Raw genomic sequence first — 14,492 nt, forward strand, 5'->3', positions numbered from 1 at the left:
TTAGGATTTGATTGCTGCCATAATCTCTCTTTAGCGGTTTGTTTTGGCCTTAATTGGACTACAGAAACGCCTGTAGCAGCCGCTGTCTTAGGGCTCATCTTCGGAGGAGCTGCTGTCTTGTCTGAGCTTTTCTCGCTGGATTGTGGATATTTTGTGGGATATTTGTGGTATCCTTTTTTTTTTTTTTGGTTTGCCTTGTTTTATTCAGGACTGTCGTTTGCACTCGCGCTTTTGTAGCCGGGCCGCAGTGATGCTCCGCCCGTGTGTTGTGCTGGTGCCGAGATCTCTGTACCTCTTCAGCTAACTTTTTTTAAAGTGCTATGTAAATAAACTACGATAATGATGATGATGGCTTGTTCCAGTTTCGTGGGGAGCTGCACAGGACTGTGATCAGGACTTTAGACAACCATAACCAGCACAGGCCATCGTTTCACTTGTGTGGTGCAAGATCTCCAGTTTCCGCTCTGTGTGTGTGTGTGTGTGTGTGTGTGTGTGTGTTTTTTTTCTTGGGTTTTTTAAAAACTGAAGTTTTTCTATGGTTTCCTGACTGCATGTAGCGAGCTTGGGGATCAGTGTCCTTTTACTTTGACTTTTTAACATGTTGTGTCTTGTTCTTTTATTCCAGTGAACAGAGGACACACCAGTGGCCGTGGGACCTCGGGTGGTGGGCCGTTTTTCACACTTCCTTTGTTGTATAGCACTGGGTGAACAGACTGTAGTGGTTTTTCGTGTGGTTTTCTTTTGGTCCACAGCTGCTGGCAAGTCCCAGTTCAATGCCTGTTTTTATTTTACTTTAGGACACTGTCATAGGATAGAATCAGAAGGTCTTTATTGTCATTGTCACAGGTACAACGTAATTAAAATGGTCCCCAAACAGTGCATCATCCCTAACAATGTCAAAATATAAATAAAACAATAAAATTCAATAAAATTAATAAATAAAATACTTAAAGTGCTAATAAGAATAGTATTAGCAAACATTCACATGCATTCCCACACACATGCTTCAGTCAGCGCATAGATTAATACAACAGTGGTGTAGCAGTATTCAGACGTGTTATTGCGGTTGGATAAAAGCTGTGTTTGAGTCTATTTGTCCTTACACTGATTGCTCTGTACCGTCTGCCCGAGGGCAACAGTTCAAACAGGGAGTGGCCAGGATGTGAGGTATCTTTTATAATGTTTTGAGCTTTTTTCAGACAGTGGGTGTTGTGTAGATGTTCCAGCGTGGGGACAGTGCAGCCAGTGATCTTTTGGGTGGTGTTAATGATCCCTTGGAGTGCTTTCCTCTGAGCCACTGTGCAGCTAGTGTACCAGATGCATATGCAGTAGGTTAGCACACTCTCAAAGGTGGCTCTGTAGAAGGACACCAACAGTCTCTGTGTGATGTTATTCCTCCTGAGAATTCTCAAGAAATACAGTCTCTGTTCTGCCTTTTTCAGCAGCTCAGAGGTGTTCGCACTCCAGGAAAGGTTCTCCTCTATTTTGACTCCCAGGAAGCGGAAGTTTGCCACCCTTTCTACACAGTCCCCATTAATGAATAGTGGTTGGATCTCTGCCTTTTTCCTTCTGGAGTCTATTGTGAGTTATTACTATTATGAGTTGTTTGGTTTTCGAAGTGTTAAGGAGGAGATTATTGGCCTTACACCATAACAACAGCTGCTCCACCTCGTCTCTGTAAGCAAAATGTCACCCCTGGAAATGAGCCCCACCACGGTCGTGTCGTCTGCAAACTTCACAAAGATGTCGCTCTGGTGGACAGGAGTGCAGTCGTGTGTGTAGAGAGTAGAGCAGTGAACTGAGCAAACAGCCCTGGGGTGAGCCATTGCTGAGACTCAGGGCTGAGGATGTGTGATGGCCAACTCTGACTCTCTTTCTAAGGCAAGAGAGGAAGCTGTTGATCCATAAGGAGGTGCTGTATGGAAGCCCCAGGTCCTGGAGCTTGACCACTAGTTTGTGTGGAGGGATGGTGTTAAAAGCTGAGCAGTAATCCACGAGAAGTGTAACTGACCCAGAGTTTGGGCCGGTAAAACAGATTAAATGATCCTGCAAAACAGGGAAATGATGAGACAGAGACGACTGGTGAAGTTTCTCTTTGCCTCGCTTCTGCCATATTTATTTATACAATCACATGTATTTCCAATTTGCTGCACCAACATTCTCCATGTGCAACAGAAATAAGAATACAACCGTCTGTATGTTCAAGCTGCAATACCACGATCTTTACATGGAAAACAAAAATACTTCATGTGTAGCAACCTTTAAATCATCTACTCAGCTATTCTCTCTGAATGACAATTCAAAACAATATGAAATGCATATTCAAATACATTTTTACCTCTATTTAACTTTTAACCCAAATACCTATGTATTCTGATTGTTTTAACCACCATACCAGTGCTTGGTCTTAAACCAATTTAGCTTAGTAGCTCACAAATACATGAAAGAGGCATGCGTATGCTGACAGGCTTAGCTTTAGCTTTAACATTCTCAAAATCACTTTTTAAAACCAGTAAACAGTCATTCCTCACTGCCAACAGCATATTAACATTCATATTCACAATATCAGGATACAACAGGGAGCTTATTCAGCTAAACGTCCTGAAATAAGTGCACAATGAAACCAAAATGGCGCCCGCGGCTGGCTAGGCATCGGCATTTTTCCAGTCCTTCTACTTAACAAATAAACGTAACAAATAACAGGGTTTACCCACTGATTTATACCCCCACATTTAGCTGTGTTTCTTATCAATGTTTTACAACCGTTTTAATATAGTTTCATCGGTTATGTCAAGAGATTTATTCTAAATGACACTTCTTCAGCTGAGAGTCTAAGAGTGAAGAGACACACACTGTAGATCTTTACTTGCAAGGGCGGTCACAGAACGCTCACACCAGAGTGGGGGCCCTGTGATGCGCGCTCTGTTCTTGCACTTGTCTTTATTTATATGCAAAAATAATACAACAGTGAATACGTCTATTCATAGGCAGAGGAAAGTTAGTGCGTAGGGAGTGAAGATAAGAGTGGTTCAGATGTGTGTGTGTTGTGGGATACAGAAAGACGCGGCCTCTCTTCTTGTTAGGGAGCGTCAGATAAAAGTGTCCAGCTCTCCTCTTCCTGCTTGTTCAGCTATTATCGCTGTGAGAAAGAATTTATAAAACAGTCCTGTAGTGGACAACAGTCTAAGTCATCAAAAGGTCAACATGCAGTATTCTATCATATGCAAACTTACATCACTAAAAGCTTATACTGACTACTAAGTACAATTTTCCATTGACATTCCCTCCTGTTGTCAGTATAACTTTCAAGTGAGATATCAGTATGTAACATCTTGTTGTACAGTTTCTATCACACCATCATTAATCACACAAAGTCTTCATGTTCCAACACAGGTCGGGGTCATCATCATCATCATTTGTCACGGCTATGTATGCAGCAACAGTGGAAACAATTATACGGTTAATCATGAGTTTTAGACATGGCAGGATACATGTTACAAAAACACAAAATAAAAGTAAGAATACAAAAAGGGATAAATAGAATAAATAAGAATAAGAATACAAAGGAATTGCAAGTATTTCAAGTATTGAAGTCTATTGCACCGTTGGTTTTTAACAAAAAGTATTGCACAGTGAAAAGGGAGTAGTAGTCTTTTTAGCAGTCACTTGTATTATTTACATAGTCCTGATTTTGGGCCTGCTGGATCTGTCTCAAGGCGTTCAGGGCATCAGTCATGTTTGATGAGTGTACATTGTCTGATGTGTGTGTGTGTCATTTCTCACTCAATCAACAAGTGCACGTCTGTTCAGGTGTGTGTTTCTCTTCATTCTGAGTCAGTGTGTGTAGATGTGTATGTTTGTGTATGTTGGCGTGTTTATCACTTTCCTGTTCTGGTGTTTTGGGTAAACCACAGCCTGAAGCGTGCCCTGGGGTCCTGCCCTCCTCCTTTTCAGTCCGGTTGCGACCATTGCTGCTGCTGCTCAAAGTTCAGTCTGTCCTGGTCCTGGCCCCAATTGGGGCAGTCCTTTCTCCAGTGTCCATGCTCACCGCAGGTGAAACCTGCATCTTCTTCTGTGTTTTGTCCATTCTGAGGTGCCTTTTGACCTCAGTTGCTCCTCCTGTCTCTGGCACGCCCTTTCTTCTGCTGCCCGATCATCCGTGTTGGTCCGTCACTGTCCTGCACAGTGTTAATGCAGAGTTATCAAGGTCAGCATTCTTTTGCTCGGCCTTACTTTTCATTCGGGCTTAATGGGCGTCTCGTCACAGCTCTGTCAGCTGAAGCTGTCTGGAAATCTCCCCCGTGTAGTGAAATGGGCCTTGGATTTAACGCTCTCCGTCTCTGCTGCATGAGGTCGCTTTCCTGTAGCACTGTTGACATTTTCAGATTGTTGTTATGGGTCCAGCTGCTGCAGCATTTGGTCAGGGTCAGAGATGGTAGAGGGGAGAGCAGGAGTCCAGGTCAGCTTCGGCTTTCAGGGCCGGCAAAGCAGCCTGTAATTAAACATAAAGAGAAAAAACAAAAACAAAACAAAAACAGTCGAACAGGAAAATGATGTTGTTTTGGCTGTGTTATTCAGAGAGGGGAGAAACACCGGGCCAGGCCCTGTGTCAGCCTTCTCTCCCCCCCCCCCCTTTTTTTTTTTCTTCAATATAATCAACTCATAACCCACCAAGCTGACAGGACAACACAGGTACATGTTAAAATTCGTAAGATCACGTTTACAGGCACAAAAAGGAATTTTCCTTCCTTCAGTAATCACTTGTATGATTCAATCAGCAGAAAACATCTCACAATTTGACTCTTAACCACTAAATTTGTTGTTTCATCACTGGTTGGTCATACCAGTGTCGTTCTTTTTGAAGTTGTTGTCCTGCAACCCAGAGAGTTTATTTGTTAGTAGTGGATAAACTTCAGCATTTGATAACAAAACTATTAAGTTTTCCCTGTTTTAACACTAATGAGGGATATAGGCGCATGTATAGTGTGTGCTGTAGTGTAAGCTGTTCTTCATTGCATGTATGTGTGTTAGTAGCTTGCATGCAAGGCCTCTGGGCCTGTCTCACCCAAAAGAGCATTTTCTCAACAGTTGCCTTTCACTCGCGTGTGTTAAGAAAGGCAAATGTGCTTGTAGCAGTTGTGAGATTATTATGCTGTCATATATTACATTATACCTATAATCAAAATGAGTGAATCATGATACTGCTGTAGGCCACATCATACTTCTGAGTTAAAAGAATGTGAAAATCATTAGATTTATTAGATAGGTTTGTATTATCCTATACTGCTGATTTACTGTGAGTGAGTTACACTGTTTCATGACATTTCATACTGCCGAGTTATGAAAAGAATATTGTATTCAGAGAGTAGGGGCCTCTCTCTCTTTTTTTTTTTCTTTGTGATAGTAAAGAGAACAGAGCACATGCCACGGGAGCGTCACCCCCACCTTTGGTGGAAGCAGAAAAACAGGGAGCCAAGGTCATAACTCAGACTCACTAAGAGTTAGAAAGAATGTGAATACTTAGTTTGTGGCTGTGGCGCATTTTGTATAGCTTCTTTTCTTTGTTTAGTAGCTTTCTGCCTTCACCTGAGGGTGTGCCCTAAGCATGTGACTTCAAGTCTCCATAATTGGAGTTTATTTATATGTTGCAGTATTAGCCTGCTTCAACACTTAAGCAAAACATCACTCTTTGTTTTATTATTATTATTATTATTGTTATAAATTCTCCTTTCTCAAAAACAGAAAATGAAATTGTAGTTGTTCTTTGCTGAGAAACACAAAACCTCCCTTTTTTCCCTTTTTTTTTTTTCAAAACAAGAAACTAAGTTTTAACTTTTCTGCCTTGTCACCTAAAACAAAACAGACAACCCAGCTCTCAGCTGGCTCTGGACTTATCATCATCAAGGTCGCGTGGTGAGAGCTACTTCAGAAGTTACAGTACTCATCACTCAAGCAACATTTCAAAACACAAAAGAAACAAAAACAAGTTACTGATGGCTTAAACGCTTTACACACGAGTCAGGATGCAAAAAGGCTGCTGCCAAAGACAAATCAGAAGCGTGAGGGAAAAAAAAAAACTGAGCCCACAGACAGCTGCATGTTTGAGCTTTAATAGCTGTTTCCCTCCCTCTGATGTGTTCTTATGCAGCTCCTGCTCTAAAAAATGTGTAACCTGCTCATCAGCTTAGCAGTGACCATATTTAATTCAGCTTCTCAATTTTGTAGCTTTAGCTGTTGTATACAGGGTTTAGCTTGTTAGTTGTTACTATAGGTGTGCTCTATATTTCAGCAATGTCTCATCTAGGATGACAGGTTTTCAAGCAAGTCAAGTGCCTCTATGCACTTGATTAGTTCAGATATTTTCTTTATCTCATATGTCATTATACTGAATTTGAGCAAACCTTAAGCTTGATGCAGACTACTTTTAACAATTATCCACCTCACATCATAGCTGACTGAGGTGCCTCTTCATATTAATATTATGTTATTATTATTAATATTAATATCTTTTTATATAACAGCAATGGTATATTACAATATTTTACTTATATTTTATTTTGCATCCATCGAGGGATGGGGGTGATCTGCAGTCTCACCCCTTCCCAAGCTGGAGACATTTTCCTTTTCACACACTTTCCTTGGCTGAACAATGACACAACCTTAATATACCTCATGCATCTCTCTATTTCATTTAACATGTGTTTGTGTGAGTTATGTATTTTCTTTCGTTCTATTCATTCTGGGCATGGTCTTCATCCTATGTTTCATTGTTAATACCAGTTTACAGGTTGTTATCCTTGCTTTTATTAGTTTGAATACAGTAGAGATAAGCTCTAATTTAATTTAACCTTTTGTTTATTCCACTTTATTCCCCTTGTGTTTATATGTATTCAGTTGGGTCTGTATCCAGCCCTTTTTAAACTTTGATCTCTAATCTTTTACTTGACGAGGGATTATTATGTTCTTCCTAGTCTGAACTGCTTCTTTGTTTCTTACAGTCACGTACAAAATGTCCCTCTTTTCCACACCTCCAGCATGCAGTACTAAAGTCACTGTTTGGTGTGTGTCTCTGTGTCTTACAGTCATGTGCAAGGTGTCCCTTTTTTCCACACTCCCAGCATGCAGCACTAAAATTACTGTTTGGTGTGTATCTAGGCCTGCCTCTACCTCTTGCTCTTCCACTAAACATTCCTCTCCCTTTCTTTTGGATTATTCCTGCTCCGGCTTGTTGTTTTTCTAACCATTCCTCATCAGGTGTTAATTTCGCTTGTTTATTCTCCATTTTCAAAGATTTTGCTGGGCTGTCACTGGCACGCTTGACTTCAGAGTGGTTTACTGATACGGCCTTCTACTTCACTTCTAAAAAATGAAGCGGTATCAGTTTTACGAGACGAAACTCAACCGTTCTCTTTTGTCACCAGTACTTGAGCCTCAAGCAAAGAAAACAAATAAAATAGAAGTAGTTCAGCAGCGTATTGTGCTGTAAAATCAACTTACTTCTAGACACATACACACATACACACAGATAGACATTTGCGCGCTAATTTGTCACGAAGTATTTAACAGCTACCTCTGAAACTGGTCTAAACTTAGTTCTTTTTGGCCTTTTGGCGAACTTAACCTATTTTACGCGTTTCTTAAATAATTTGTTACGAGATAATTTCGGCTACCTCTAAAACTGGTCTAAACTTAGTTCTTTTTGGCGAACTTAACCTATTTTACGCGTTTCTTTAATAATTTGTCACGAGATAATTTCGGCTACCTCTGAAACTGGTCTAAACTTAGTTCTTTTTGGCCTTTTGGCGAACTTAACCTATTTTATCATTTTATTTTACGCGTTTCTTAAAACCTTCGTGGCCGTTTTACAAAATAGTGTTTCTCTCACCCTCAGACGTCTCACTGGTGATTCGGATCGTCAGACTGAATCCCACCGCCGTGGACCAGACTAAAAACACCGGCCTGGACCCAAATTTAAACGTCCCAGGGCTTTCGGCCTCGTCTAAGAGGGCTGTGCACAGACTTCGGTGCTGGCTTCCCACGGCGTCAGGAATTAGTTCTGGATCCTTGGAACAGAGTCACAGATAACAGTTCTGATATTTCTGATCCGGCTCGAAGGACCAAAATAAATGTCAAGAGATTTATTCTAAATGACACTTCTTCAGCTGAGAGTCTAAGAGTGAAGAGACACACACTGTAGATCTTTACTTGCAAGGGCGGTCACAGAACGCTCACAACAGAGTGGGGGCCCTGTGATCCGCGCTCTGTTCTTGCACTTGTCTTTATTTATATGCAAAAATAATACAACAGTGAATACGTCTATTCATAGGCAGAGGAAAGTTAGTGCGTAGGGAGTGAAGATAAGAGTGGTTCAGATGTGTGTGTGTTGTGGGATACAGAAAGACACGGCCTCTCTTCTTGTTAGGGAGCGTCAGATAAAAGTGTCCAGCTCTCCTCTTCCTGCTTGTTCAGCTATTATCGCTGTGAGAAAGAATTTATAAAACAGTCCTGTAGTGGACAACAGTCTAAGTCATCAAAAGGTCAACATGCAGTATTCTATCATATGCAAACTTATATCATTAAAAGCTTATACTGACTACTAAGTACAATTTTCCATTGACAGGTTACTAACCTGCAAAACAGGGAAATGATGAGACAGAGACGACTGGTGAAGTTTCTCTTTGCCTCGCTTCTGCCATATTGGAGAGGAGGACCTATGACCTCGCTATTCTGTCTCACTGACCAATGCGCCACCCGGAGGCCGGGGGGTGCAACTACCTCTTACACATAGTTCACTTCGGTGACAAATCTCTCATTCTTAACAAGTACTACTTCTAATGGGATCACACATTAGTGTGTCACACAAGCATCCGCACATAGCTCCCATGCTCCTCCAGGTGTGTTACGGCATCATGGAGTGCTGTGGCTACAGCATCTTCCGTGGACCGGTTTGCTCTGTAGGCAAACTGGTGTGGATCCAGGCTGCGAGGCAGGGCTGCTGTGATGTGTCTGCAGACCAGCTTCTCAAAGCATTTCATTACCACTGGGGTGAGTGCCACTGGTCTGTAGTCATTCATACTGGTGATGTGGGGCTTCTTAGGCAAGGGGACTATGGTGGAGGACTTCAGGCAGAGTGGGACAGTCGCCTGTGCGAGGGATTTGTTGAAGATCCTGGTGAAGATCGCAGCCAGCTGTTCTGCACAATCCCTCAATATTCGACCTGGTACACCATCAGGACCCACCACCTTCCTCGGGTTAATGGCCTGCAGAGTGCACCTCACCTCGTGTTCTTCAAGGTTGAGAGTGGTGCTGCTGTGAGCTGCGTGTTGCTGCTGTGGCTCCAATACCTCCAGTACCATGGCCTCAAAGCGGGCGAAGAAGATATTCAGCTCCTCCGCCAGCGCCAGGTCACCTTCCGCAGCTCCGAGATTGATCTTATAGTTGGTTAGATGCTGGATCCCCTGCCACACCTGCCGGCTGTTGTTACTCTCCAGATGGTCCTCAATCTTCCTCCTATAGTCCCCCTTCGCCTCTCTGATGCCTCTTTTCAGGTTGGATCGGGCTACAGTGTAGTGGTCCCTGTTGCCAGACCTGAACGCGATGTTCCTCTCCTTCAGCAGCTGCTTGACCTCCCGGGTCATCCAGGGCTTTTGGTTGGGATAAGCCCGGAAACATTTGTCTGCTGTAACAGTGTCTATGCAGTGTTTTATGTAGCAGAGAACACTGTCTGTGAACATTTCCAGGTCCTGATGTTCAAAGATATCCCAGTTAGTCCCGTCAAAACAGTCCTGCAGCTGCTGAGAGGTGCCCTCTGGCCATATGGTAATAGTCTTTGTGATGGTGGGAGCAGTTTTCTTGAGGGGGGAATATGCAGGTATTAGAAACAGTGACAAGTGGTCAGACTGACCCAGATGTGTCAGAGGTCTGGCCCTGTAGCCCATTTTGATGTTGGAATAAACTTTGTCCAGAATCTTGTCACCCCTAGTGGCACACTTGACGTGCTGGTGGAATTTGGGGATTGCTGTTTTTAAGTCTGCATGATTGAAGTCCTCTGTTACGATATGTATAGCTTCAGGGTAAATGCTCTGTATGTTATTGATGTTTGTATGCAGAAGTGCGATCGCCCAGTTAGCATTAGCATCTGGTGGAATATAAACAGCTGTTATTATGACAAGGGTGAACTCCCTCGGTAGATGGGCCTGCCTTTGATAATCATATATTCTATGTCCAGTGAACAGTGATGGTCTGTTAACACTGTGTTGAGCCCCCCTCCTTTGCACTTACCGGAGTCCACTGTTCAGTCATGTCACTGTGTGGTGTAGCCTGCTAGCTCAATAGCAGGCCCACAAAAATATTTGTGGGCCTGTTTTCTTCCCTTGTAACATCTGCATCAATAAAAGCTCGTCTGGCCTCAAACTCCAGGTCCAAAATTTGAGCAATGTCACTTTGGTTGGGTTTTGCATTTGGTTTCTTATACATGTTGCTCAAGGTTTTGTAATGTCTTGCCTGCATCTTCAGGCTGTCATGGTCTGCTAGGGAAAGCAAAGAGCAATTGTAAGACAAGGTGTAACTACTAGACTTCAGAAAATCCAGATTTTTCTAATCAGTAATTTCTAACAAGGTTGTAGGATTATTTTTAAGTTACTGTTTTCAGTTTAATATTTATGAGAATTAATGTTTAGGTTAAATATGTTTAAGTAATGAACTGACCCTATATGTCCTGATCATTTCCCTTTATGTCCTTGTCCTATAATGATCATGGATTTATGTTAATTGTTACTTCGAACAGAATCAAATATTAAAAGGAAAGTTAAAGATGCCCATGAATAAAATCATTGTGAAAACAAGGTACAGTTTGTTTACTGTGTATACCGTTCACAACAGTGTGGACAGTGATTATGAGCTGATGGATAAAAATCTTTTAGGTAATTTGATCTATGACAGAAACACTGTGATAAAGCATGATAGATGTGACCAGCATGAGGATTTACATGTGTAAATAATCAGTACTGAATAACACTACAACAAAAGGTATTAAAATATATACTATTGTCTGGTGATTGTGTGCAACACTGTGTGTGTGCTATGGCTAACTGGCAAGATGGTATGAGGGATATATCATATGTTGACAAGCCAACGCGTTAATGCCACACCATTGTGATTTGTGGAATAAACATTTAGAAAGGGGTTCATTGTTGTAGCCATATGGTGGAACGAGTTGTAAGAGGAGACACAGTCAGCAGATAGAGAGGTAGCTAAGGGTGACGGTGGACTTACCAACATCGTTATCTGGAGTTGGTGGACCTATAGCAGCCCTGGGTGCAGAGCATGAGGCTGACTTAGATAATAGTGGTGAAGCCAGGGTATTATTGTTTGACTGTGTTGGTACAGTAGAGTGCTGGAATTTTGATGCTTTCTCTGAGAATAAAAGTAGAGGATGAACAGAATTTAATAACAGGAAATGGCTAGAAAGTTAAGGCAAATATTCAAAACTGTCTAAATCTTGCAATACACTCTGAATGACGTTTGAAGTTTTATATGTCCAAAAGTCATTACTACAGCAGACCAAAGTACACACCTGCATTTGAGTTGTCCTTGCTGAGGTCAAGTATAGTATAGTCACTTGAACCACTTGCTTCGCCACTTAGGTCACCTTCAGTTCCATTGTCTATGTCGTCTGAGCTGAAAATAATCTTCCTGGGCCTGCCCCGCTGCAGCATGGAACCCTGCTTCCTCCTTGGAGACTTCATATTTTGGAGTCGTTTGTACAGTTTGGTGTAGATGGTCAGCTGTGGTAAAATAATATATATTTGTACATTCTTTTTTTTTTTAATCTCGCTCAATTTTAGATATTGTAGTGGCAAAAGAATGACTTACATATGGCATGTGTGTGTTAGCATCACGTAACATAGGGTAATAGTCGACAATCTTCTGTGACATTGCTCTCATTTCAAGTTTGGAGGGGTATCCTACTTCTTTCCCCATGGGCCTAGCACGGAGGATTGCAACCATGCTGGTGACTGTGTTCCTTATAACGGTGTGTTCACACCGAACGCGATAGAGGCGGCCAGAGCGTCAGGTTTACATGTAAAGTCAATGGAAAGAGTATGGCAAGCCATTAGTGCCAAAATTCGCCACGTTTCTAACCCGTTTGATTAAGAAATGGCGTAAAAAACGCCGTTTAATTTTTCAAAACGCCGAAAAAAACGGCGTTCTGTTTCGACAAACGCCGTTTTTTCCGACTCTCACATGGCGCCCTGAACGCACCATCCGAGCGACGTAAAAAGCGGCGTTCAAAGACAGACGGAAACGCCGTTTTTTCCGCCACTCGGCAGAAAACGCCGTTCAAAGATGCATAAAAACGGCGTTTTTTACGGCGTTCTGTGCCAGCTGTAACGGCGTTTAAAACGGCGTTTTATTGAAATTATGCAGGGCACTCCCCATGGTTCCCTCTTCCAATTACTTTCAACTCATTTCACCCAATCAAAGAAGAGGAAGTGCAGACCACACTAATGCATCACCGATTCACCTTGCTGCTAAGTGATTGCCTATTCAGTACCAGTGCTTGTCACAGTATTGAATTGTATTATAATCCCACTATGCATTTTGATGTTTAAAGCATGATCAAGCAAACAAACGACAGAATACTTTTTAATGAAACCTTAACTGTGTTACCTGTTATGGCAGCTAACAGGTAATGAGCAGAGCTAGCTCTCTATTTGGATACTCGGTGCATGGCTCCTTTGTTTACGTTAGGGATCAGCTGTTAGCGCTGCGCCCTGCAGCTGCGCTACCGGCAGACAGACCCTACGTCCCCAGTGAGGGAAGAGACGGGGGTGATGTCTCCCGAGAAGGACACCTTACACACCATCTCTCCTTCCTGTAACCACTGTAAATGTGAGATCGCTCCCTGATATGATCGAGGAGCTAATGACGCTAACCCGGTCACAGTGGCAGTACCCCGACACTGCCCGGTACTCCCTCTGTGAGTAGACTGCCCGGCTTCCAGCTGCTGCGGGCGGACAAGACGAGAGACAGCGGTGAGAGGAAAGGAGGGGGACTGGCAGTGTTTGTTAAAGACAGTTGTGGGACCCCTGGGCACATCGCTGTGAAAGAACAACTCTGCAACAACACAAACATTGAGCTATTAGCCGTTAGCATCCGTGGAGGCAGCCTGTGACTCTCTGTGGTCCGCAGACTGCAAACGCAATCTCCGAGAGCTCTTCTTCTAATATCAGGGGACTTTCATCATGTCTCGCTGGACTCCACACTGCCCACCTTCAACCAGTATGTGACCTGCCCCATCGTAGTCAATAAAACATTGTACTTAATGTACAGTGTTGGGAAGGTTACTTTTAAAATGTATTCCACTACAGAATACTGAATACATGCCCCAAAATGTATTCTGTAACGTATTCCGTTACGTTACTCAATGAGAGTAACGTATTCTGAATACTTTGGAATACTTAATATATTATCATGCTGTTTACAACTACATGAATGTCCTATTGCTGTGATTTATTACTGTTACTGAAGGTCCGCGGCTCCGAAACGTAGTAAAGGGACCTCTGGCTAATACGGTGGGTTCCCTGTCGGGCTGGTAGCCGAAAACTAGCTTTACTTTGTTGTCTGGGTCAACTTTGCTTGCGGGAGACAGAGAGAGGCGTTGAAAGGCTTCTCCAACAGAACTTATTTTTTCCGGAGGAAAACACGAACACAGTGTACAGTTGAGTCTTAATAGCTTACTTACAAATGGGCTGCTCAGGCACTCTTCTTGGCTGCTGTGGTTATTATTATATTTACATGCTTCCAGCTCCCGTTTTTGCTCCGTGACAGCTCGGACTTTTCCTTTCTCTCCCTCCCTCGCTCACAGACACATAACGGGTATGGTAGTCCATTCTCCCTGCAGCACGGACTACACTGCCCATCAGGCTACATGCTTTAGAGCCATGCCTGTAGCATTCTGCCTTTTAGCTTAGCACAACAACAACAACAAAAAAAGCGCTCTCTCACCCAGGAAACACGCAGAGAGAGAGCGTCACCCTGTAACCATGGCAACCGTAACGCTGCCGCCTGGAACAACATTACGTAGCTGTCAAACAAACCCAAACAATCCTGACCCGCGACAATATGAAACAGGAAAGTACCGCCGTGTAATCCATTTATTTCAACAAAGTAACTGTATTCTGAATACCACCTTTTTAAACGGTAACTGTAACGGAATACAGTTACTCATATTTTGTATTCTGAATACGTAACGGCGGTACATGTATTCCGTTACTCCCCAACACTGTTAATGTATGCCAATGAAAAAGTGGCATACAGTTCATCACCTCCCTGCCCAGGGAAGATCTGATCGTAACCTAGTGTGCCTTGTCCCTGTGTGCAGCACTTAGTGTGCACGGAGCCACTAATCACCCACGCAGTGCAGAGATGGTCCGCGGAGGGCATATGAATAAATAATGAAAGCAAATAAATGACAGTATGTTTTTTCT

This window comes from Oreochromis niloticus, linkage group LG3 (assembly GCF_001858045.2).
Source record: "Oreochromis niloticus isolate F11D_XX linkage group LG3, O_niloticus_UMD_NMBU, whole genome shotgun sequence".
NCBI classification, from domain to species: Eukaryota; Metazoa; Chordata; class Actinopteri; order Cichliformes; family Cichlidae; genus Oreochromis; species Oreochromis niloticus.